The 27999-nt window shown below is 43.2% G+C and overlaps 1 pseudogene; it reads right to left on the reverse strand.

Annotated features, from left to right (window-relative positions):
* Positions 1 to 27999, reverse strand: part of LOC148529130 (transmembrane protein 209-like) — a 438870-nt pseudogene that overhangs the window by 146072 nt on the left and 264799 nt on the right.

Raw genomic sequence — 27999 nt, forward strand, 5'->3', positions numbered from 1 at the left:
CCTGATTCAGAGCAAGCGCTCTTAAAGAGCATCCAGCTCTGAATCAGGGCCACAGTCCCTAACACATAGTATACAATCTAGCCTCAAGAATTCTCACTGAAGTGGAAGAACGAGTACTTAGCAAAGGACTCACCTTCGTTCCGACCAACTCTCACAACGATCTAATTTGGAAAACTGACATGCATCGCTTTGCACGTAAACTTCGCCTACAGGAATATTATCAAAATCACATCTATGATAAGGAGGAATCTACATTAGCACTTACTAGATTTTAGACAAATAGGTCCACTTCAACCTTTGACCCACAGTCATTCAATCCATCTTTGCAGACATTCATGCGACTCATGGATGATTCAGGATCAAAATATACCAAAGCACCCCAAATTCAACTTTATAACCTATCCAAAATAGAAAGGACAGCCCTGAAACAAATAGGTGGATAGTGTGACATCACCTTACATCCAGCAGACAAGGCTGGTGCGATAGTGATCCAAAATCTCAACAATTACAAACTAGAAATTGAGAATCAGCTATCGAACGTTAAAACATATAGACCCCTGACACAGGATCCTTTAGACAAGTGTCGGGATGTGCCATGGGGAGCAATGTCTCCCCGTCGTTTGCAAACGTGTATATGTTTGCAGAAGAGCAACGCATGTTTTGGAACAATCTTGATACTGTGGGCAGCATCTTACTATATGAACAATATATTGATGATCTGCTCTTGTTATGGACAGGAGGACAAGCGCGTTTTGAAGCCCTAATTAAGAGCATCAATGAGACCAATTCTTCAATCAAGTAAACATATCAATAAAGCACTTCAATCAATGATCTAAATGTACAGGTGTCCATTGAGGATGGCAAAATTCCCACCACTGTCTATTCAAAGCCCACTGATAGAAACACTTTACTTCAGGCTACTAACCACCATCCTAAGGGGTCTATTTACTAAGCAGACAAAGTTAGGAGACAAAGTGAAATGAGAAAAGGTACCAGCCAATTAGCTCCTATCTGTCATGTCATAGGCTGTGTTTGAAAAATGACAGTTGGGAGCTGATTCGCTGGCACCTTATCTCCTTTTACTTTGTCTCCTAACACTGCTTAGTAAATAGACCCCTAAATCACTTATCAAAGGTTTACCACGTTCACAGATGCTCAGAACTGCCCGCATTACAAGTAACCCAGAGTTACTAGCCTCAGAATTAGCTAAAATGTTTAACAAATTTGCAGGCCGTGTATATAACCTAGGTTTATTACAACAACAAACAAAATTAGAAATATCGGCCACTCCCAGGAACGTGTTATTTATTCCAGTGGACTTAAAGAAACAAGAAATCATCCCATGGAAATTGAAGTTCAGTTGTCCAGTTGTCCAGAGGGCCTCGAGGGCATTATGGCCAATTGTTGCGACTGATAAAAGCTTATGTTTTGATAAAAAGAATCCTATGGCTTGTTTCATGCGTGGAAAAAACATCAGAGATATTGTCGTACATATGGCTATCAGTGGGTTTGAGATAACGATATGTCTAATCCAGGCTTATTAAGAAAAGGACCAGGCTGTTATAAATGCCTAAACTGTACAACCTGTAGACACATGTTAACAGGATCATCTTCTTCTCACCCACACTCAGGTGTTAAAATTAATATCAAAACAGGTAGTAACATACACAACTACACATGAGGAAATATTGCGAATGGTTGGCTCTGCATCAGTCAGCCATCCGGTCAGCATTGACAGGTACTGTAAACTTTCGGACCAACCGGTGGCTCGTCATTTTGCTGCAGCAGGTGACAGCTTAGCAACATTCAAACATATCATTATAGACCATATTCCCTGCTCGATGAGGGGAAGAGATCGAGGTGGCCAACTGCTGAAATGCAAAGACACCATCTTAATACCATTAACCCTAATGGTTTAAATGAAAATTCAAAGGAGTGTGTTTCTTTGATAATCTGAGTGGACAACTGCTGACCAGTTATGATATTTCAATAATTAATATGTTTGATAATTTTGTGATTGGTTCAGGTCCACTTCCAGTATCATCTATGTTGTGACGTGCCCCTGCCCTCCGGCCTCACTCAGCAAAGGGGATCCACTTATATTTGTTATTGTGTCATAAATACCTTGATAAAGGGCCATAAGGCTCTGAAACGCTGGAAAGATTAGTGATTTCATAACATGCCATAGTAAAAGTGTTATCTATCTGCTACAATATGAATGTAATAAACAGTACGTAGGACGAATATCCCGTAAGTTCAAAGAGAGAATGGCAGAGCACCTACGTAACATAAAAAGGCCTCTCATCCCATGGGGTATCTGCACATTTCAAAGAACAACTCGAATGTAAACCTGACAAATGAATCTCTTTTTGCGGAATTCCGATAGTGTCTAATAATTGGAAGAAAAATGACAGGGAGAACCAGCTAGCGAGAACAGAAATGCGCACCATTTTTGATCTGGGTACCCTCATCCCTAAAGGTTTAAACCTTGAATTCGAATCAAAATAGTTTTTATAGGCCAATCATTTAATTTATATGTTCTGATTAGTATTAACCTGCATTTAATTCCTGTTCTCCAACTAATAGATCACATGATATGCCCCATCATTTGGGAGTTCCTGAACCATGTATTTATAGTATTTATTTGTATTTTTATATATGACCTCATTTCATAATTTTTATATTATTATTACATATTTGTGTTCTAAGTGGTATTGTTCGATGTTTACATACAGTTAGGTCCATAAATATTGGGACATTGACAGAATTTTCATATTTTGGCCTCTAGTCACCACCACAATGGCTTTGAAATGAAACAAACACGATGTGCTTTACCTGCAGACTTTGAGATTTAATTTGAGGGTAATTACATCCAAATCAGGTGAACGGTGTAGGAATTACAACAGTTTCAATATGTGCCTCCCACTTTTTAAGGGACCAAAAGTAATGGGACTATCCACTCAAAAGCTATTTCATAGACAGGTGTGGGCTATTCCCGCGTTATTTCATTATCAATTAAGCAGGTAAAAGGTTTGGAGTTGATTCTAGGTGTGATATTTGCATTTGGAATCAGTTGCTGTCGACTCTCAATATGAGATCCTAAGAGCTGTCACTATCAGTGGAGCAAGCCATCATTAGGCTGAAAAATCAACACAAACCCATCAGACAGATAGCAAAAACATTAGGTGTGGCCAAATCAACTGTTTGGAACATTCTTAAAAAGAAAGAACGAACTGGAGAGCTCAGCAACACCAATAGACCCGGAAGACCACGGAAAACAACTGTGGTGGATGACAAAAGAATTATTTCCCTGGTAAAGAAAAACCCCTTCACAACAGTTGGCCAAATCAAGAACACTCTCCAGGAGGTAGATGTATATGTGTCAAAGTCAACAATCAAGAGAAGACTTCACAAGAGTGAATATAGAGGGTTCACCACAAGATGCAAACCATTGGTGAGCCACAAAAACAGGAAGACCAGATTAGAGTTTGCCAAACAACATCTAAAAAAGCCATTACAGTTCTGGAACAACATCCTATGGACAGATGAGACAAAGATCAACTTGTACCAGAGTGATGGGAAGAGAAGAGAAGGAAAGGAACTGCTCATGATCCAAAACATACCACCTCATCAGTGAAGCATGGTGGTGGTAGTGTCATGGCGTGGGCATGTATGGCTGCCAATGGAACTGGTTCCCTTGTATTTATTGATGATGTGACTGCTGACAAAAGCAGTAGAATGAATTCTGAAGTGTTTCGGGCAATATTATATGCTCATATTCAGTCAAATACTTCAGAACTCATTGGACGGCGCTTCACAGTGCAGATGGACAATGACCCGAAGCATACTGCAAAAGCAACCAAAGAGGTTTTTAAGGCTAAAAAGTGGAATGTTATGCAATGGCCAAGTCACTCCCCTGACCTGAATCCGATTGAGCATGCATTTCACTTGATAAAGATAAAACTGAAGGGAAAATGCCCCAAGAACAAGCAGGAACTGAAGACATTTGCAGTAGAGGCCTGGCAGAGCATCACCAGGGATGAAACCCAGCGTCTGGTGATGTCTATGCGTTCCGGACTTCAGGCTGTAATTGCCTGCAAAGGATTTGCAACAAAGTATTAACAAGTGAAAGTTAGATTTAGGATTGTTTAGTTTGTCCCATTACTTTTGGCCCTTTAAAAAGTGGGAGGCACATATAGAAACCGTTGTAATACCTACACCGTTCTCCTGATTTGGATGTAATTACCCTCAAATTAAATCTGAAAGTCTGCAGGTAAAGCACATCTTGTTTGTTTCATTTCAAAGCCATTGTGGTGGTGACTAGAGGCCAAAATATGAAAATTTTGACAATGTCCCAATCTTTTTGGACTTGACTGTATGTATTTAGCATATTTACCGTTGGATGTTTACATATATATTTAGCGTATTTGCACATATGTGTGTTCAGCATTCTGGAGGTTTTTGAATTTTATACAGTACCTTTTCATACACATATCTGTCAGTATAGTGACCAGAAGCTTGGGTATCCATGATGGATGTTTCTCCCAACTAATGACGGTGACACGCAGGATTACCTCCTATAAAGGATTTAACCCCTATGAAATGCACAACCAAAGATAGAGGGGTACGCAAGTGCAGTGAGTGCTATCGGGCACTGTACTTCGAGTACTCCGCACATGCCCAATTAGACAGCGCACTGACACGAAAGCACGTGGTGCTTTCTGTAAAGACCTGTGACACTTTCGGTGGGGGTCTCTTGCATTCCACGGTGCAGGAGACTTGGGAGTTTATTCTGAGGTGACCCGCATTACCATGATGCCGCAGACAACATTTATTTCTGGTGGTAACATTTCAACTTTCCAAAGTCATACAAGGTATATGGAGTATCGCACTAAATATGGTGAATCACATTTAAGATAGTCAAACATTCTTAGATAGAACCATGTATGCATAATATGATCCCACCTTTTGTGGGAGGGACTAAGGGATTTTGGGAATATAAACCCACACTGAGAGCCCAGACAATCACACCTTGAGAAAGACTGCAAGTTGAAACGCGTTGGTGGTAGGTCTCCTTACACTGGGTGACTTAAAGGGGACCAGATTGCTTGCTGTACAACAGTCCGGACTTTGTTTCCACTATAGGTAATTCTTTTCCCTTCTTCCCTGCGTTATCGCTCATGTGCTGCTTCTTTTGTATTTTATATTTTTATTGTGGTATGAAATAAATCTTTTTTGGAAACCACTTACCTCTGATGAGACCCCTCACTCACTTTTCCACATATGACCATGAGAAAACATAAAAAAGAAGAAAACTCACCAGGGGAAGAGTGAAGGGGTCTGTGTATCCAAAGAAACCTTTATGAGCACGCTATTATACAGATTACTGTAAGTTGGGTACGTCCCTTAATATATAGTATCCTGATCTCACAAGGGTGCCTGGATTACCATTACATTATCGTTATTCATGGGATAGAATTACCCTGGAATCACCCTGGAAATAAAGATACCTTTATATATGGGTACCTCTGTCCAACAGAGTGAGTACGGTATGACCCTTTTCTTAATTAACTCATCGCTAATTTTTGTCAGGGTTCAGCCTAGGATCAGCTATCTCTCACCTCCGTGCCGGCTTCCCCTGACTTTCTTGTGGTCAGACGTCTGGTGCCGTGAGGGGTGAGATGCTGTGTATTCTACCTTAGGAGCTTTTGCAGACTTCCATGGTCAGCTGTGTATTTTGGGGATCGGAGTTCCCATCACGGGCACCACAATGACAGTTCCTCTCATGTGACAGTCCTCCTAACCAATGGTAGCATGATCTCAGTCAGCTGGCGCTGTGCTCCAATAATCTTCTACCCCTGAGTATAAATCCGCCCCCAGAACTTCAGGAAGATGCTATTCAACTTCGTTGTTCCAGTGCCTTTGATACTCACCACTGTTGCTCTGTGCTATTTCCTTCAAAGTGTTGCTCAGCCTGTTCACAGTTCTCTAAAGTTTCCAGTATAGCTTCCATGCTATTCTCAGTCTGAGAGATTAGGGACCTCATTCAGAGTCGGTTAAAGCGGCCGCACGGTCGTACGGGAAAAGGGGCCGGATATGCAAATGATTCCCTCGCAAGTTGCGTCCCTAAGTTCGGATCGGTAACTGGCCGACCAAGGGGAGGAAGCGGCCAGAAGACCAAAAAATACGCCCCCTTCTCATACGCATTACACGTCATCTCCGGGCATATAAGGATTAATCGAGACCATCGAGATCCATCGGAACTGGTCGTGGAGCTTAAGGTTGACCATACCCTCTCTTAAGCTCTACGATTATGTCAGTGTAAAAACCTCCCATGTCACATGTGCCATGACGCTACTTTGTTAATTATGCACTCCCATAAACCGTATGCACTCCCATAAAACACCGTTCGCATAATTAGGCACGCCTGCGTTCGGATCTTCACTCCCCCGTTTTCAAGCACCTTCCCCTGTTACCACCCACAAATGCCTCATTCTGTCACTCAAATTTCTGATCGTAGCGGCTAGTTTGCGCACGCGCATTGCGACCTTTACGCATGCGCAGTATAGCGAACATCAGAGGCGTACGACCGTGCGGCCACTTCAACCGACTCTGAATGAGGTCCAAGATCTCTCCCAGTATCCTGTCTTTCATGTTTTCTATGTCTGTGTGTCTTGTTAAGTGCTGTTAAGTTCTGTGGCTATTACCCTGTGTCACTGAGGTGTCAGATTACCTGCTATTACTATTAGCTCCCAGCTGCACCTTTTAGCATTCTCAGCCTGTCTACATCTCTGTGTTTTTCTGTGCAAATCTGCACCTGCATATGTAACTATTCCCAGTATATGCATGTGTCCAGTCTGCTCTGTGTTTGTCTGTGAAAGCCAGCACTTGCACATTTAGCAAACTCCAGTACTTGCCAGTGTCCACATCACCCTGAGCTGCTGTGCTAATCAGCCCTGGATTTCTCAGCGATTCTCAGAACATTTCTCAGTAATCTCATGCAAGCCTGTGATCAGGATTTCTAATTGTGTTCCAGTATTCTGTTCCGTTCTAATATTCAAGCATCCAGTGCTCTAGCATTTGCTTCTTTAATATAGTTTCCGGTCTTCTGCCATTCCCAGGTACATGTCCAGAGGGCCACGACCTGCTCACTTGGTGCAGCAGAAAACAAAATCCCAATTGGAGGGGTCACTGGAGAAACCACCAAGTGAGTTAGACTCCGCGCCTCTGGGCAAGTCTAGCCAAACCTGGGTTCGGCTGCAACTAGGAAACCTAGCTACAGTCACTTCCTTAGTCACCCAAACCCCCTGGCTCACCGTCCTCCACAGAGGAACACTTGCACCGGATCGTGACAATTTTTGACCTTCATCTTATTTGAATTAAAACTACTACACTATCGGTCCTCCCTTTCTCTCTTCTATTTGAGGAACATTGGCCCTCATTCAGAGCCGCTCGCTATTTGCGGTCGTTCATTCTAAAACAAGGGGTGGCTATTCAAATGAACCATTCGCTCATTGCAGTCTGTTCACGCCTCTAGGTCTGAACGAGCGAACAAAACGTAGTTCACCAGCCAGCCTCCCCCCATCACCAATAGGGAAAAGCGTTCCGCATATGCGGAGGTACGTGGATGCCTGCGTTTCTTCGGCTCACGCCGCCAGATCAGCCAGCTGGAGCGCAGGTGGTCCGACCTGCAATGGCGTACGCCCCGCTTGCTGGCATGCTTTCGCATGCAGATCGCGGAAACTAAGTTTTTGTGAATGTGGTTTTCATGTGTATCTTTGTGGCCCTATCTGCATGTGCACGTTTTCATGTATGTCCTATTTATTCTTTGTACTCATATCTGCATGTGCATGTTTTCATGTATGTCCTATTTATTCTTTGTACTCATATCTGCATGTGCATGTTTTGATGTATGTCCTATTTATTCTTTGTACTCATATCTGCATGTGCATGTTTTCATGTATGTCCTATTTATTCTTTGTACTCATATCTGCATGTGCATGTTTTCATGTATGTCCTATTTATTCTTTGTACTCATATCTGCATGTGCATGTTTTCATGTATGGCCTATTTATTCTTTGTACTCATATCTGCATGTGCATGTTTTCATGTATGGCCTATTTATTCTTTGTACTCATATCTGCATGTGCATGTTTACATATTTGTGTTGTCAAAAATTAGCGTTTAACAAAGTCAGGGTCGAAAATAACCACAATTTGTTTCCCATCTTTTAGGGGCAGAGCGAAGACTACGGCGTCATCGCCGTCAAAGACGGCGCTCTCTGCCCCTCTCCCCAACCCCCAGCCAAACCTCCACACCCCAAAATTCCCTTATTTCCCCCTCCTCCCCAGCCTGCACAGTCCCTGTGGAAAATGTGTCAGGGCTCCTTCCCCTCCATCCCAATTCCCCCTCCCCTCCAACCACCCCTCTCGTAACTACCCCCTCCCCTGAATCCCAAATCACCCCTCCCACCTCGTTGGGGAATGTTGGCACCTCCGAGGAGGACGAGGGAGTTGCTTCTGGCCCGGGCGTGATTTTGAACGGTATGTTTGCCTTTTTTTTTTTTTTAAATGTTTGTATGTAATCCTGTGTCTGTGCCTTTTTTTTTTTCTGGTTTGTCAGAATTTGGTGTAGATTTCTGTTTGTCTTTACCTTTTACTGCAGATTTTCCCATACACATATCCCACCTGTCAGAATCTGCAATTTTTTGGTTGTCCATTTTTGGGTCCTTGGATTTTTTGGGTTAAATGTGCTTTGGGTCACAATATTGTCATTTTTGGATAGCTTTGTTTGGCTTGTTTTTTCATGGGGTTTCATTAATTATGTATTAAGCCCCACACTTTTCTAACCCACAGAGGAACAGAGGCGTTTGGCGGACTTAGCCGGATGCATAGAAAGGATGCGGGGCTACGTCATCGGGCTGCTGGTGGTCCTTGACCATATGTCTGTGATCCTGCGTCCCTAAATTATTTTTTTTATACAAAAAATAGTTGTATTCATTAAAAATGTAAACTTAACGTTCTGTCTCATTCCTTGTCTCCAAATCTTAGATTGTTTACACTGACATAAGTAGACTCTTCCAGCAAGTATTTGCAATTAATGTCACTAAGATTGTGTGTTGTATTTTTTAGGGAAACAGGCACATGAAACACCTAACAGTAACAATCTGCTTGGCCTTTTTTTGTGTGTGACAATCTATATATTACTACATTTTATATGTTACAATTTGGGGGGCAACCTGCTTAGGCCGAGATTACAAAGCCTACTGATTGTACAGAATTCCTTTTGGTGTTGGTTTTGACCCAGGAAGCATATTTAAATTTAGATCAAATTGCGTCATTACAGGATTAACCCTTAATAAATTTTAACGTGGGTGAACCTGGTTACACTTGCTTGTAAGGGGCAATAAAATTTCGAAAAATTACACTCTCAAAACATTTATTCACAACATAACTAAAAAAACAAAGTGTTGACTCACAAACAATACACACAGTGAAAACCAAAAATACAACCCATCAAACACCATATGAAAAAAGAAATGAAAAATCAAGAACTGGTTGACGAAGGAGCATGCCAACATGATTCCATGAATCAAACAGAAGATGGGAAACAAAAAACAAATTAATTAGATGTTCTCCAAAAATCCTTACCACATTGTGTCTAAAAACTTTTGTGTTGCCAATAATTACCTAAAATATCTGGCCACCACATCATCGCGTATGGCCCCCCCACATTCTGACCTCCGACCAAACTCGGGGGGGCCATCCTCAGGCAAGGCATCCTCTGGCTGCATTTGGACACCACTCCTTATGGCGATGTTGTGAAATATCCCACACAGGACCACAATTTTCAAAACCATATCCGGCAATACATGAGCTCGCCACCAGAGCGGTGGAGGCATCTGAATGGGCCTTTTAAAAGGCCGATACAGCGCTCCACCACTTGCCTGGTGGCTGTAAGTGCGGCATTAAAATTACTTTGTGGCCCTGGTGTGGGAGCCAAATAAGGAGTGAGCAGCCAGGGCGTGCAAGGGTAGCCACTGTCTCCAGTGAAAAAGAAGTGACAACATCAGGATCATTGTGTATCAAGCTTAACATTGTTATTTACTAAAGGTCTCCACTTACCCAGAAGCCACGCATCACCAGCTTGTAGGTTGTTTAATTTGAGCCATATCCCTGATTGCCGGATGACGAATGAGTCATGTGCACTTCCGGGTAATTTTGCATTCAGCGACAGGATCTGGAGGGAGGCATCACATACCACCATTACATTCAGGGAGTGATAGTGTTTCTGGTTGCGAAATATGGCCTCCAGCCGTGCTGGAGGCTGAAGTGGTATGTGAGTACCATCCACAACCCCTATGATGTGTGGGAAGCCAGCTATTTGGTAAAAATTGGCCTTGGCCACACCAAGGGCACCCATATCCAAAGGCATTTTAATAAAATGATGGAGGTGCTTGAAAAGGGCCTCCATCACTGCCCTCAGGATCCGGGAAAAGGAGGATTGTGAGATTCCCGCCACTATTCCCACCGTTGTTTGAAACGATCCTGAGGCACAGAAATGTAACACCGCCATAAATTGCGTAAGTGGTGGTATTGCTGTTGGACTGTCAATTTGCCGCTCAAGATCGCTCTCTATTAATGAGAGATGATTTGGGGCGGAAGATATATCTGGGGCCTTGCACGCCTACGATGCCTACGCCTGGGACGAGATTGAGGTTGGTCGGATTCCGGGAGCATGGCCAGAACAATCCGACCAAGATCAACCTGAAATTGCAAGAATTGAATGAAAGGTTTTTTTGCCCAAAAATAATTGAAAAATTACTTAGCTTGAAGATACAATCCAATGATGCTTACATGCCGGGGTATTGTCATGATTTTACCAACCTATAAATAATAATAAATAAACAATGCAACAATTTAGGGTGGGCATTTAGTAATCTAAATTGGGTGCAAGACAAAACAGAAAAGGGGAGAAACACACATTTGGGCAAAGAGCAAAATGACAGTGCGCAGACTACCTCAATTTGGGCCCAAATGTTTTAAAAAATTGCTAAAAGGGAAATCTCAACCAATTTCACGGTACAAAATAAGCAGATAAAAATGCGCTAATTAATTTGCAAATACAAGGCAACAAATACGGAGTAAAAAATGCGCTAATTAATTCGCAAATACAAGGCAACAAATACGCAGATAAAAATGCGCTAATTAATTCGCAAATACAAGGCAACAAATACGCAGATAAAAATGAACAAATTTGTTCATACATTTCGGAATCACAAAACCAAAGTTTACAAGTGTAAGGTCAAACAAAGTTGCGTTAGAAAAAACATGACCATTTAATAAACAAGGGAAAATATAAACTTACCAATAGAGGATATATAAGTCACCGGATAAAAAAATCGTTGGGGCAGAGCCAAAAAAAACCTAACAAAGGAGATTTGAAAAGAAATTAACGAGTCAAACTTCACAAAAAGAAGGAGACACAAAGTGAACAAAAGTAAGACGGGCAAAAACTTACCCAAAAAAACCATGAAAAAAAAAACAACCACAGCAAAAAAAGCGAACGGAAAAAAAAACGCCAACAAGACAAACCAAAAACCACTCCAAACAACGCCAAATCCAAATCCCGCCAACAATCCACTCCGACCAACGTAACCTCCAACAACCACCAACCGCCACCTCGACTCGAGACGCCCCAAGCCATAAATAGTGTTTATTTTCCCGCACAAATTAAGGAGGGATCATAGGAACGCACAATGAATGATGCGGACGAAAAATAAGGGCGCATGTATAAATACGTCACGACCCAAAAAAAAAATTCTGGTGTATTTCTTGTTGGGAGATAAGAAATGGCTACAGACCAGGGAAACAATGGCCAAGAGTCTGCCGGTAAGTATTTCATGCATTTCCAAACAAGGATTATTTTGAAACATAATATAGTGAAAGTTGTCAAGCTTAAATTTCTCAACGTTTAAACAAATAGGTGAGGAGGATGACATGGAAGAGGCTGCTGGGCCCAGTATTCCGGCCAAAGCAGGGAAAAAAAAAAGGCAGCCACAATTCACAAGAAAGGAGATGGAGGTTTTGGTAGAGAAGTGTGTGGACATCCTGCCACAGGCAGACAGGAATATGGGCGTAAGCCAGAAGTGGAAAATGTGGGAGGAGATAGCCAGTGCTGTCAATAGGGTGGGTGATTATGTCCGTCTAGCCCGGGATGTCAAACGGCGGTAAGTAAAAACTTGACCCCCCTAAAACCAAAACCCCCCAAAAAAACAGAATAATGGTTCCTTTTTCACCCACAGATGGAGCGACTTCAAATATCGCCTGAAACAAAAAATGGCGGACAGGGCTAGGCATGCAAGGGGGACAGATGGGGGTCCCACCCCTGTGTCATTGGAGTTGAATGATTTAGAAGAGCTGGCACAGGGGTGTGTGCAGGCTGTGGAGGTGTTTGGCGTGTCCAACATGGATACGGACATGCCAGACTTTGCGGCTCCTCATGTTGTCCCAGGTAAATATTGTGATGTCACCAACTCTGAAATGTTATTGTGCCAATATGTAGATTCTAATGTGAGTCTTTTCTCATTTTTCAAAGAGACACAGGCGGATGAGTCTGCTCCAGAGGGGAGCCTTGGCCGCAGAATTTCTGCTGGCTCTGCAGGGGAGGAACCAGTACATCTGGCTGAGGACCCTGCAGAAGCCAGTCCAGGGTAATCCCCCTCGCAGGCAGTGTCCCTCCTCACAGAACTCAATTTTAAATAGGATTTCCATATGGAGATTCTGCAGAGGATGGACGCCAGTCTGGTACGGGTGGCTGAGGCCCTGGAGCAAAATGCTGCGGCCAACGTGACCATTGGTCAGGCCCTGGCGGAAAATACCAGGGCCAACATTTGCATCGCCAATGCCCTGGAGCAGCTCGTTCGCCAGCACATGGTGGAGCCGACCTCCCTTCCTGCCGGAACATCAGGATCCTCCACCTCTGGCACAACATCAGCCAATCCTCCAAATGTGCCTAGCCCTGTGCCTAGTCCAGAGGCCACAACATCTGCCTCTGGACAGGCCAGCCCGATGACATCCCGGACCCGGTCTGGCGCCCTCCCTCCCCCAGCCAAACGGGGGAAAAAACGTTGACAGCACTGGCTACTTTTCCCACACTCCTTCTGTGCTTGCCAAATATTCCTTTCTGGCCAAAACTTCCCTCTCCTTTCTTGTGAATTGTTTTTAATTTTTTGATTTAAGTTTCCATACCTTTTATGTTTGCACAAATTATATTTTTTGTAGGAATAACACTGCCAAAAATGTTTGGGCCAAAAATGTGCCAGAAATTGATATTATTTTCCAATAAATTGTCAAAAAATGTTTGACATTGTATTCTGACATTATTTTAGGAATGGTTTACATTTAATCCTGGCCCACAAGGCAAAAACGAGCACCCAAAAAATTAAAAGTTTGAATTAAAAAAAAAAGAAACAAAATGATCCTGCGCACTGAGCTCTTTAAAGGAGGTAAGCTGCTAACAACTTATAGGTATCCCCACCTAAATATATTAAACATGAATAAAAAGTTGTAGCGCTCAACCTTCTCGTTCCGTCCAGTAATATATGAATGGCTAATTGTTGAAGAAAGGTTCCGGATCATCTATGAAGTGCACCTTGGTCTTACGTCCTTGGTGTAGGCAAAAAAGCAGATAACTTTGGAATCTTTAGCGTGTAGTGTACTCCAAGTACACTACACGCTAAAGATTCCAAAGTTATCTGCTTTTATTCACGAATTAAAAAAAAAGAGCACCTTAAGGAACACTTTAAAATTTACATAAGGATGCAAATTCGGCCGACAAATTCAAATTGGAATAATACACACAAACATGATGACATTATTGTTAGAATAGCACAAAAACCAAATATCAACCCAAAAAAAAAGACCAACAAATGTACGCGAATTGATTGTGTAAACCTGAAATTAGCTGCTATGATTTCCACCTGCGTACGGTTTTGTGCTAACCAAAAAAACTGTTTGCAAAACACATTACAAGTTGGTTTTCAATACAAAACTGATTGTTTTTCTGACAAGCCGTGATTAATCGATGAAACATCGTGGAGGGCTGGGACGGAGGAGAAGGCCATCGCCAATGTGGTCGAGTAATCCAGACCCCAAGCTGTGTGAACAGTTTGAACGGAAAGAAGATCATCCAGTGACGTATGACTTGGTACGAACACATTTGACGTTCGCATCAGATAATGTATGTACGCCCAAAAAACGCCTCGCCACGCCTGCGTTTTTCCATCTCCACCCCCATCAACGCCCAAAAACGCCCTGTTCTGTCAATCACATTTGACATGTCACTTCCTGTACGCAATTTGACGAACGAGACAAAAAAACCTCTCAATATGCCGTACGCACATGCGCAGTGTTACACCGACGCATGCGCGCTTTCTCAACATCGGAACGCAACGTGCGTACTGCTGTTAACGAGCGGCTCTGAATGTACATACATGAACCTTTAGCTAATGATCAATCTATATATTTGTTCACTACATGGAAAACAATGCATTTTTTTATACCGTTTTTACATGCATGCACTTAGAATTACTGTAATAGGAAAATGTGCATTAACTTATGCAAAATAAAAAAGTGCTGCATTCTGAAATCTATAGTGTTTAATAATGACTAGTGGTCTCCTCACACATTATATTGAAGGCTTTACCCAGGGGATTTTTAAGAGAGGATGGTGCCCGTGTGCAGTTTCCGTCCGGGGCCTCTCCTCTCTCTCCGGCAGCCGGCAGTGCACTGAGCACAACGCCGAAGCAGTAGACTCTGGGTCAATGGGGTAACTAGGGTATTTTGAGCCCAGGGCAAATTTAAAAATGGAGCCCCCCCACCCTATGTGCGCACGCCAAAAAAACGGGTGTGGTCACTTAAAAATTGGGTGTGTCAACATGACACAACCCTTTCTCATCACTCTGAACATTCCTTTCCTTATGTACCTTAACCCCAGTAGTGCCCCTTATACAGTACTCCCAGTATGCAATGTCCCCAGTAGTGGTCCCCTTATGCAGCTCCACATTAGTTCCCCCTATAAAGTGCCCCCAGTAGTGGTCCCCTTATGCAGCTCCACATTAGTTCCCCTTATACAGTGACCCCAGTAGTGGTCCCCCTTATACAGCTCCACATTAGTTCCCCTTCTACAGTGACCCCAGTAGTGGTCCCCCTTATGCAGTGCACCTTATATAGTGCCCCCAGTAGTACTCCCCCATGCAGTGCCCCCAGTAGTGGTACCCCCTATGCAGTGCCCTTTATATAGTGCCCTCAGTAGTAGTCACCCCCTATGCAGTGCCCTTTATATAGTGCCCCCAGTAGTACCCCCTATGAAGTGCCCCAGTAGTGGTCCCCTTTATGCAGATCCCCAGTACTGATCCTCCCTATCCAGTGCCCCTTATATGGTGCCCCCTGTAGTGGTCCAGGTCCTCCCAATGTAGTGCTCCCAGTAGTGGTCCCCCCAGTGCAGTGCCCCTAGTAGTAAGCCCCTTATATAGTCCCCCCATTAGTAGCCCCCCCAAGTAGTAGTCTCCAGTAGAGGTCGCCCCTCCCGATGCAGTGCCCCCAGTAGTAGTCCCTCCCAGTAGTGCCCTCAGTAGAGGTCCCCCCTCCCAATGCAGTGCCCCCTGTAGTAGTCCCCCCAGTAGTGCCCCAGTAGAGGTCTCCCCTCCAGATGCAGTGCCCCCAGTAGTAGTAGTCCCCCCCCCTCTGATTAGTGCAGACAAATACAAGTAATAAAAAAATACACTTACCTGAATCCACGCTCCGGCTCCGCCACTGCTCCCGCTGCCGCCACCGCTCGTCAGTCCTCCCGGACTGCGCTCTGCATCATGAGAGAGACGTCATGACATCTCTCCCTTTATCCACTGCAGGAGATGGAAGGCGGAGCTCATGAGTGAGCTCCAGCCCGGCTCATACGGTGGGCGCAGCAGCCAATGAGAGTCTGTCTGACTTTCATTGGTTGCTGATTAACACACACATTGCCGCTGCGCAGCGGCGATGTGTGTGCAGCAGCAGCAGCCAATGAGAGTCTGTCTGACTCTCATTGGCTGCTGGCTAACACACACATCACCGCTGCACTGGCAGCGATGTGTGTAAAAATGCACAGCCTGAGCCTGCCTCCCACCCTCCTCCTGGCGCTATTGGGTAAGCCCGCCGGGGGGGCAGGGAAGGGGCTTGGCTGTGCAGCACAAGACCGGCGCTGGGTGCAGGGAAGCCTAGCGCCGATCCTGTGTATAATGTGTAGTGCTGACTGCACTCACTGCGGTCAGCATTTCACTGGCTAACTAGGACGGGCCGGTACCATGGCTGGCGGTGCACCCCACGCCGCCGTTCCTACGGCACCTAGAGCACACACCCTGCTCAACTCCCCCCATAGTTATGCCACTGCTCTGGGTACTAGTCTGTGCCCAGAGTCTACAGTGCATGCGCAGGTCACCTGGAAAATGGAATGCTTTGTTCTGTGTCTTTACTTCATATTAGTGCCACCTAAATCCCATTGCATACTGTTACTTACATTGTAGGAAGGCACCGACTATTGTTGGAACTTTTTAGGTATTAGTGCTGAGTATTTTGGACTTTTGTACAAGTACTTATCAAGCTACATTGTTACTAAGGCACATACCAACAGTTACATAGTATTTTTTACTAGGACCCATTTGTGTTCGCAATATTCTCACAAGTTTTTGAAGTGGTTATGTCGCAAAGTACTATTCAAGCAAGTAATTTGGGATTACAAAAAGTGGATTTACCATTGGGAGACATCCACATTTTCACGGATGAGGCGGCAACCAGGATACTTTTCTCTGAAAATCTAGAAGCCACTGCGGGGGGATGAATCCGCTCAGCAGCATTACCTATCTCTGTTTAAATTAAAAAAACAAGAATTGGATTATTAAAAAATACCACGTGGATTTAGAATACGTATCATCCCCACGATTGGGAGACATAATTCTGAATTTTGCAGAAAATGGGCTGCAATTTTGAACAAGGCATCTTTTGACCTAATTCTTTTAGTAATTGAGGAGTCATCACGAGAGCTAAATATTATCAAAGAAAAAATGAAAAGCTTTGAGAGTCAACATCTAAATGTACTAAAGGAGGATACGATGTGTGATTGGCTGAACAAACTACAGGTACAAGTTAATAAATATAAAAAGGAATGAATCCAATTTAAAAAGAACAAACTTGCTATTGTGAACCGTGACTATGAGGAGAAACAGGTGTACAGTTGGGTGATGAATACTTCTAGGAAGCCCAGGCAATATACTGAATTTTGGAGAAATCACCGTTTTAAGTTTAACACCGATAATTCAGGAGACTCGTTAACCTCACAGAGTGAAACAGAATGTGCTGGAGGAAGGGATCTAACAGCAGCACGTCCCCCTTTAGGAGTAGCTACCAGGGCGTCAAGGGACCCCATAAGGGATCCGTTACCTGAAGGGGTGGACAGTGTGCTTGGCAGAGGACAAAAAGAGGAGAAGGTAATATATAACCTATCTTCCTGGACCTTGACTAAAGATGAAGAAGGGGTATCAGCTTTGTACCGACTAACAAGCATAACTGTTTTCAGAGTAAAATAGACCTGTGTAAGTTCAATCGTCAGCTCAGGCTGAAAGAATATTTTAGTACATGTGGGATGCCACAAATGCCACAAGAAAACAGAGCTCTGTTTACTTTTTTAAATATCTAAATACTTTTTTGATGCCCCTCTAGCAATGTTGTGTCGAAGCTGAATAATTGGCTGAGACAAGTTCAGTTTAAAATTGAATCGCAGCGACACCATCTTGCGACTGGCCGCAAGACGCCATTTTGCGAAATGGCTGCCTAAGCGCCATTTTAGATAAACTCACATTTTAGTACATGTGGCGATAATACCATTAGCATCATATGAATGCATCTATGACCATTATCATATGTTACGGTGATTCACTAAAAGCCTATTTCATTACTTTATGTATTATAAAGGATATATTCCAGAAATGGCTTTATAGTATTGATAAGCAAGTGGCCAGGTGACAACTGGCTTGTGTAGATAAGTTTCCTGCATAGTGTTTGCTCACTACGGGTGGTCTGGCTAGAATGTCTCTTGTAGTTTGCATTTTCACACAAGAGACCGACAGAGGTATTTTCCCTTTGAACACAGGAAAGGTGTGTGGGGGGGGCTGCTGACAGGACATGTAGAACTATCTAACCCAGCATGCCACACTGCTAAAATGTTCACTCAGTTAGAGACAAATGCATTTTCATACACACATTAAATATGTCTTTATACCAAACCCTGAATACCCACACATTTCATATTCATACATAAGGTTCAATAAGCTTTAAAGTGTATGATTCAAGAAGGTTCAGTTAGTTTAAATGCTAAGAAATAAAAGATATTTGTTAACTAAGGAATTATACAAGATAAACACGTCATTCTTGGAGTTGTTCTGATGCGTACTCTTTCCACAGTTTCCCGGTGCTATCGGTGAGGAGATCGCATTAAGCATTCTCGAGTTATGGACCGCAGAACCTACAAGCAACCAAAATGTATATTTTAGATTCAACTGTTAGGATGCTGAAGAAGGCGTGAGGAGGAAGACCCCTAGCTGTTAGAGGCAGGGAAAGTCTGTTTAAACCAGCCTGTTAGATGCACTGTAACAGATGCTTCACCTCTGAGAACCAATGACATCAGCAACAGACATACCTTTTGTCTTGTTTATACTGGGGGGGTATAAGTATGGGTGCACGGACACTATTTGGGAGTCTTTGTGCTGAATGCTGAATGACGAGGGGTCTCTTGCTGAAGCCTATCTCTGGGTCCAGAAGCGCCTGCGTACATATACTGTACTTGTGGTCTGTATGATTTACTTTTGCGCCTAAATTGTGTCTTGATCAATTACATGTAACTGTCTGAACTTTTACCTGAATATCACTTGTGCTTTGGAACCACAGGTTCTATGTCTAAGTCTTTATTTATGGTGTGACTGCGTACGCAAATTAGCATCATCCTTAGAGGTTTATAGGAAGGATTCTAGAAGGTACAGGCAGGGGTATATAGAGGTTCATTTCTAATATTGTTAGTTGGGGGCTCGTGAAGAAGTCACTTACCTGCTCACACGGTACATACGGTCATCGATATTTCAGCAAAGGGTGGAGTGGCCACATGCAGGGTTTGCCTGCAACCGCTTTGTGCTGAAAGATCGCTATCCATCTCCGTGTGAATTAAGGAAGCTGACTAGAATCCAGGGACAAGAGAGGAAAAAGTTTGTTTTCCTCTGTTGATAGAACCTTGTGTTTAGAGGGGTGCCGCAGTATTGCGTACGCGGCTAAAACGCATTTTTGCATACGCAGTTAAAAAAGTCATTATACGGTTGTGTGGTAGTCGCATAATTGTGTATGCGGCCATTCGCACAATAGCGTATACGCACTTCCGGTTCTGCTGCCACGTGTTTGAACAAAGCCATTGAGGTTTACATTTTTTTTTCTATTACCAATATCTGGGTTAAACGTGTATTTTTCTGCGCAGGAAAAAGTGTGTAACAGTGAGTGTATTGTTGGTAGGGGTAATTTATTCCCTAAAGTTAAGGGTATCATATGATCCTTAAGGGCTAGGTGCAAGGGTTAGCCTAGTCGCTCAGTAAGCAGCTTACCGTTCTAAACACAGTAGCAGGTGTACATGTTGTCTTTGTTGTATAGAGGTGCGTGAGAGTGGCCGACATATAAACTCTCATAGGTCTGGAAGTTACATTACTAAAGCTTATCCGGGTGTGGAAGAGGCCTGCTTCAAATCTTATCCAGGTGTGGAAGTTGCCTTACTAAATCTTATCCAGGTGTGTGGGCGCCGACGACTTAAATCTTCCACAGGTAAGTGAAAGTGTCTTGATTGTCTTTCACTGGTTTAAATTTTTATTGAAAAGCGTAGGAGTTGTCTCAGAATGGGAGCAACGCAAACAGTAGAGATGTTAAGCAATGATGTGCTGCTAATGGAGTCGCCGACCGGATCGGCCGGTCGTATCATGCATACCAAGTACGGTACTTATGCAATAAGGTATTGTGATATATGGTTTAATATGACGAGGAAGAGTGTTAGACCGTTTCCCAGAATTGGTAGTTTTGACAAAAATGTGTTAGATAATGTCCAGGATCACATCAGTATGGTGAGATCCCGAGAGAAAAAGATTAAGTATTTTGAATGTTTAAAACTATGGCTGCATGAAGGGGATGCTTGGCTTAATAATGTGCAAACGACGCAAACCAGCGTTGCGAGCGCATTGCCAGAAAATTAATCCGCGACGCTGAGTTGCAATACGGGCGAGCCGCAAATTGGCGCGCACGTGTGGCAAGGTAGCGTCGCGGAGAGTATTGTCAGCAGTTCACGCTCACCTCCCCCACCTTATGTGGATGGAGGTGCAAGTACGGTTACCAAAAATACCCATAAAAATGTAACAAGCAACTTGTACCCTCTCAAACAATTATAAAGAAAATGTTTATGATGTGGATGATGAGCCTATTGTAATGTCTGCCATTTCCCATGCAGTGCAAATGATAGATGCTGCATCACCACAATCACGGGTGGTGCCGCCATCTCCATCGGTAACAACAAGGGAAGTGTTAACACACTCTGCACCCATAGAGGAAGTTGTTAATACCATACGTAGCAGCAGCAGATTAAACCCCCAGCCAGGTAACCAGGTCAGAGGTAGCAACGCTGCCGGTCTGCATCCCATTCGGACCATAATTGTTCCGAATGGAAATGCGGATGCAAACGGTGTAATGCCCACGAGGGAAGTAGTGATGCATTGTCCATGGACAAGAGCAGAACTAAATTCCATCATAAATGCTTTCCCCAATCCCAAAAAGGAACTAGCCAAATGTCAAAGATTTTTGAGAAATTTGGGTAGTTCTCATGAGCCCACTAATAAAGTTTGGCGTGTGGTGTTAAGGGCCTGTCTACCATGCAATACCGACGTGACAAAATTTATCACGGACTGTGTATTGGATGGCGACGTTCCCTTAACAGACCAAGTAAACCAAGGTAACATTTCCCGCATTGTGACTCAATTGGGTGTATATTTTCCAGTAGTAGTTAACTGGAACAAAATCTTCACAATCAAACAGAAAGAGAGTGAAACTGCAGAAGAATACTGTGATCAGGCTCTGCAGGCTATCACCCAGTACACTGGGATAGAAGATATTAAAGATAGCACTCACCACAGGGGAATGATAGTGATGGTACTCATGGACGGTCTGAAAGATGATTTAAAGATTCGGGTTCAGACCTCACAACCTGGCTGGAGGGGACTTGCAATAGATAACCTCATAGAGTCTGCCATAGAACATGATAAAAACATCTCCAAAAAGAGAGAAGCCCAGAGCAAGAAACTAATGGCTGTCAGTATACAAGCTCTGGAAGGAATGACAATAACATCACAGCCAACCGACACACCTGCACCCACACACACCTGCACCTGAACAATTACACGTCCTCACCAATCCCACACCACAGCAAACACATCCTTACCCCACATATCATACACAACCACAGGTCCCATACTCATATCCCCCACAATATCCTTACCCTCCCTATCCTTACCCATACCCACCACCTTTCCCTCTTGCTCATATCCCACAACAATCTTTTCATCCACCCCGTTCAAAATTATGTTTTAACTGTCACCAAGTGGGACACATAAGTAAGTACTGCAAAGTGAAGAACACACAGGAACACGAGTTTCCCATGGGTTCATAGGTAACCCCAGTATCTTCTCCCAGGCCTTATATGACTGTTTACAATCTTTTCAACCTATCAATGGATCTGTTCTAATGAAAAATGTGGACGATTTATTGTTGTATTTTAGGTCATGTTTAAATTATATTAATCTGTTGTGCTTTGTCTCCCACTCACAGGACACAAGGTTGCTAAGGATAAACGGCAGCCATGCTAGGCTAAGGTCAACTAATCGGAATATTATCCAACCCAGTGGCACAGGCATTATTTAGAGCAGTAGTTATTAATAACAAAATTTAATTGCAGGAACCTATATGCAGATACTATATCCCTAGAATTATTAAAAATGATAGGGGGACTTATTTTACAGGTGATGTTTTCAAGAATATGTGTAAGATGATGGGTAACAACACTAAGATTATCCCAGACTGTCTTTTCCTTTATTTGCCCCCCCCTTTGAGATACTGTCCAAACAGGCAGCCTCATGTGAAAAATTGATAATGAGGTTACTGTGCAGGGTCTCACGAAGATGAATGAGAATAACTGAAATTGGAAGTGTTATTAACTCACATGTCTAATGCAAACTGTCATGATGTCAAAATCTGGAAGAATTTGTTATGATCCAAATTTTTTTAGCTCAGGTTGTTTGACTGATCGGTGGAAAGGTCCGTATCTGACGATACCACATCCTCAAAGGGTGGCCGGCGAAGATACGTGGGTCCATTCCACTCACTATAGGGAGGTTAACCAACTGGTGGAGAGACAAGGCCAATAACGTGGACCTGTCGATTGCGAGCTTGTGCCGAAAGGATTAAAAAGGTGACGGTGAGATATCTGAGCTAAAGAAATGTGTAGATCAGTGCTTCCAGCAATGGAGTGGTCTGCTGTGGTCATCCTAGTTCTTTTTCTTTCCAGAGTTTTTGACATGATGATCTGTTTGGGGATACTCAGTGTCTGTGATGGGGGACCGATAAAGGAGATGTGAGCTGATGGCGGAGCTGATGGAGTGGAGTCAGGAGGAGAAGTGCAATGCCAATCAGGGGAGTTTCTGACCAATTTTAGTATTGTAATTGTTATGTTATTTGGGAAAAATACTTCCAAAAGTTATGACCCTCACACATGTTGAAATGCTGGGCATAAATAAAAACACACCGTCACCCTATCTTCACACACAATATGAACACAGAGGCGAGAGAAATATGATACCTGGTGATATGCATAAAGCCGCTCAGTTAATCAGTGAGACAACTGGCTTCCAAGTTTTAGTCGCCCTGGATCCCACCAGGATTGCTAAGGGTACATAAAATTTTAGATATATCCAGGAACTTGCTAAATTAATAGATAATATCACCGAGATGTACGATGACACATTCAGGTATACAGGGAGAGAATTGCAAGCATACAAGAAAGAACTAGTGCAACACAGGCTAGTGTTGAATTATTTAACTGCTGTTACTGGAGGGTATTGCGTAACGTTAGCCACCCAATTTGGAGTATAATGTTGCACCTAAGTCACCAATGATACCAGCGACCCTAAGGAGGTGATAGACCAGAAGATGGATGAGATTCTGCAGCTAAAGTGGGAATTTCGTAAGAACCATAACGCATCAGTGGCTGAAGCAGGGGAAAAGATAGAAGGATGGGTGTCATGGCTGAACCCAGTGGAATGGTTCTCGGGTCTAGGAGAATGGGTCCAGGAAGCGATCACCAGCATAGGAAAATTCTTGATCCTTATACTGATTGTCATCATAGTAATTGGCATATGCGTCCGGTGTGTTCCTATTGTGTTGAAGTGTGGAAAATGTAAAAACAGAGTAAAACGAAAGAATGAAACTATGATGGTGGTCAGAAATTATATGTATACCGAGGTAGATACAGAACTGCATTACAACCCTGAGCTAGGAAGTACCATCATTTAAATGTATAATATTTAGACATGCATAGAAGATATTGTTGAAATGTTATTTATAGAACACCTCAGACAATGTAAAGTCTCAATTCCCCTTCAAGACTGCTGTTATAAGACTGGTGCATCCCCACACCTTTCACATGATCTTCCAAGATCCGCGGGGTGCGTATAGTAGTTTTATGTCCCCACCTAGAGACACATTATTGATGGATTAAGAACCACCTTGTGCCATCCCATAATAACACTAAATAATATGTAAATGTAAGCCTAAATTAAATTTTAATAGCTGATAGTGATAGCATGTTGTTTGCTATCAAAGTGTGGACTGTCGAAGCTGAATAATTGGCTGAGACAAGTTCACTTTAAAATTGAATCGCAGCGACTGGCCGCAAGACGCCATTTTGCGAAATGGCTGCCTAAGTGCCATTTTAGATAAACTCACATTTTAGTACATGTGGCGATAATACCATTAGCATCATATGAATGCATCTGTGACCATTATCATATGTTACGGTGATTCACTAAAAGCCTATTTCATTACTTTACGTATTATAAAGGATATATTCCAGAAATGGCTTTATAGTATTGATAAGCAAGTGGCCAGGTGACAACTGGCTTGTGTAGATAAGTTTCCTGCATAGTGTTTGCTCACTACGGGTGGTCTGTCTAGAATGTCTCTTGTAGTTTGCATTTTCACACAAGAGACCGACAGAGGTATTTTCCCTTTGAACACAGGAAAGGTGTGTGGGGGGGGGGCTGCTGACAGGACATGTAGAACTATCTAACCCAGCATGCCACACTGCTAAAATGTTCACTCAGTTAGAGACAAATGCATTTTCATACACACATTAAATATGTCTTTATACCAAACCCTGAATACCCACACATTTCATATTCATACATAAGGTTCAATACTCTTTCCACAGTTTCCCGGTGCTATCGGTGAGGAGATCGCATTATGCATTCTCGAGTTATGGACCGCAGAACCTACAAGCAACCAAAATGTATATTTTAGATTCAACTGTTAGGATGCTGAAGAAGGCGTGAGGAGGAAGACCCCTAGCTGTTAGAGGCAGGGAAAGTCTGTTTAAACCAGCCTGTTAGATGCACTGTAACAGATGCTTCACCTCTGAGAACCAATGACATCAGCAACAGACATACCTTTTGTCTTGTTTATATTGGGGGGGGTATAAGTATGGGTGCACGGACACTATTTGGGAGTCTTTGTGCTGAATGCTGAATGACGAGGGGTCTCTTGCTGAAGCCTATCTCTGGGTCCAGAAGTGCCTGCGTACGTATACTGTACTTGTGGTCTGTATGATTTACTTTTGCGCCTAAATTGTGTCTTGATCAATTACATGTAACTGTCTGAACTTTTACCTGAATATCACTTGTGCTTTGGAACCACAGGTTCTATGTCTAAGTCTTTATTTATGGTGTGACTGCGTACGCAAATTAGCATCATCCTTAGAGGTTTATAGGAAGGATTTTAGAAGGTACAGGCAGGGGTATATAGAGGTTCATTTCTAATATTGTTAGTTGCTAACAAGACCTTCACAAAAACTATAGAAACAAGGGAGAAAAGCAGCACAATATATCTGTGTAATAAGAACAATTTAATGAATACACAATTCATATTCAGACAATAAAAATAATAATAAATACAAAACTCAGTACTGAGAATAAAGATCATAAAAATCATCCCAGAGACATATATAAAAAATTGCAATTGCACTCATAGGCATAAGCTTGAAACCCTGTAGGCACTAGGTGATTATGCACAGCCAAATGGACATGCACCGTAGGAAAGTCATGTATGGATGGCCAAGTCCAATATTAGTGGAAATATACAACCAGCCTGTAATCACGATTCTGAGGAATGCTGAATAAGCGATGGTCTTAATACGGGTAGTAGTCCAACGCAAAGAATTGTAGTCTCATGGTGACCAGATGCTGGATGAAAGTCAAAGAAGTCCCAATTCCAAACGGTGCTCCTGATGGTAACGGGGTGCTGGACTCCCAAATGAAAAAGTGCCAAAAACCAGGGTATATTCACCAACGCGTTTCACTGCTCAAAGGCAGCTTTTTCAAAGTGTCTGTATGCCTATTCAAGCAGCCTTTATATAGTGCTTCTTATTTGGACTTAACAATCCTCAGGTGCAATCAATTAGAGTCATAATTTACCTAAATACATACATTTTTTTATAAAAACATAATTATGTTGAAAGTAATAATAGGAGGCAAACCTATCGGATACTGATATGAAAATATAATTAGAAAATAATTGAGAAGATTGATTGCACCTTCAGGATATCAATTTTTTTTTGGACCTGTTACGTTTGGTCCTCACACGGAATTTCTTTATCTTCAATGGTGAGGTTTTTTTATACAGCTTCAAGGCTGTGCTATGGGGTCCTGTGTGGCCCCAGCATATTCAAATGCCTTTATGTTCTCTCTAGAGAAGGATTTATTTTTCTGTGACTCCGAGATTGTGGCCAACATTATCTTCTACAAGTGGTACATAGACAACATTTTTGTCTTATGGATTGGCACAGAGAACGAATTTGTAGATCTTATGACCCAGATCAATCAAAAAGATCCAAATATTAAATTTACCTATGAAATTAGCAACAAAAGTGTCCATTTCTTGGATGTGGTCAGTGGCAAACGCAGGATTTTGAAAGGGGGGTTTCCAAATAATTGGTAACAGACCCAATGACAAAAACGGCTAACCAGAATAAGCCTGCAACATACACTTATGGTGGGTACACACTACACGATATGCTCCCTGAGCGATATCGTGTAGTGTTGTCCCCGGCAGGCTGTGCTCAATGTCGTTCATGACATTGAGCACAGCCGCTGAACGATATCATTAACGATATCGTTCAGCGCCGGGCTCTCTCCCCCATTCCCTGACATGCAGCAACCTGACGAGATCGTCAGGATGACCTGCATGTCAGCCCGATGAACGATGATGACGAACGACCCGCGGGAACGCGCGTCGTCGTCATCGTTCATCTTTTTGGTGTTAAAAATGGACGATAAAGTGGACGACTGAACGATAACGATATCGTTATCGTTCGGTCGTCCACTATATCGCCCAGTGTGTACGCACCATTAATTGTGTACTTCAAGTGCTTTAATAGGAGGATACTATTTATCAGATTATGCCAGCTGTCTGCTATACCCAGTGGGTGGGGGGATGGGAGGATACTATTTATTAGATTATGCAGAGCTGTCTGCTGTATGTTATTCAAGGGGTGTGGGGGGGATGGGAGGATTCCTCCCATTCCCCCACCCCTCGGGAATAACATACAGCAGACAGCTCTGCATAATCTAATAAATATTATCCCCCTCCATCCCCCCACCGCAAATACATGGAGCAGACGAATGGAAAGATATTAATACGTATTATCCCCTCCTGGCTGCTGCATCCCCCACCCACAGAGTAGTAGAAAATGGCCATCATTCAAAAAATATATTACTCCCAGGCCCCGCCCCCCGCCACCACCGCCCGCAAGACCCCCGGCGCTCCCCCGACATACAGCAGTACTCAGTCAGTCTGAGTCATCAGCCACTTAACAGTAAATATTATCCCCCCCGGGGCGGGGCAGCACCCGGCGGCGGCCACCTACGTCTTCCGGCTGACATCTCCAGAACTCCACAGCCGCTGGCAGTGACAGTGTGTCCAGGGCGGCATGAGGCGCTGAGTCATCCGGATCACGGTGCCCGGCCTGGGGACTGACTGGGAGGAGCTTGCGCGCTGCAGCTCCCCCTACAGCCAGCCCAGGCAGCGTCAATCTTTAAAAAAAAAAATATATATATATATATATTTTGTTCAGCGGCGCTGCTCACCAGGTCGGGCAGGGGGGGGTTTCTAGGTACTCGGAAACCTCCCCTGCGTGCGCAGGTGGTGGTGGTTACACACAGTGAAGGTAAAATTTCTACTTCAGTTTATAATAAACCCACGGACTGTAATTCCCTTATGGCAGCAAGCCACCATCCGGGGGCTCTAAAACGTGGACTTCCGTTCTCAGAATTTGTTAGAGTGCGACAGATTTATGACAACAGTGAGGAGAAGAAACAGTTGGATTATATGTTTAACTGCTTCTTGCAGAGAGGTTACATGATTTCTCTCCTGACAGAAACAAGAGCAAAAGCAGTGAGCATTCCAAGAACAAAATTATTACAAAAATCAATTGGAAAAAAGAAGGACAATCCTGTTATTTATTAACCAATACTCAACTGCTAGTGCTGAAATTACCAAAACAGCGAACAGATATTGGCCATTGATCAACAATGAAACTGAATTACCTTTACTCAGGAATGCGACTTTT

The sequence above is a fragment of the Taudactylus pleione genome, unplaced genomic scaffold (assembly GCF_031769625.1).
Source record: "Taudactylus pleione unplaced genomic scaffold, aTauple2 ptg000086l, whole genome shotgun sequence".
Taxonomy (NCBI): domain Eukaryota; kingdom Metazoa; phylum Chordata; class Amphibia; order Anura; family Myobatrachidae; genus Taudactylus; species Taudactylus pleione.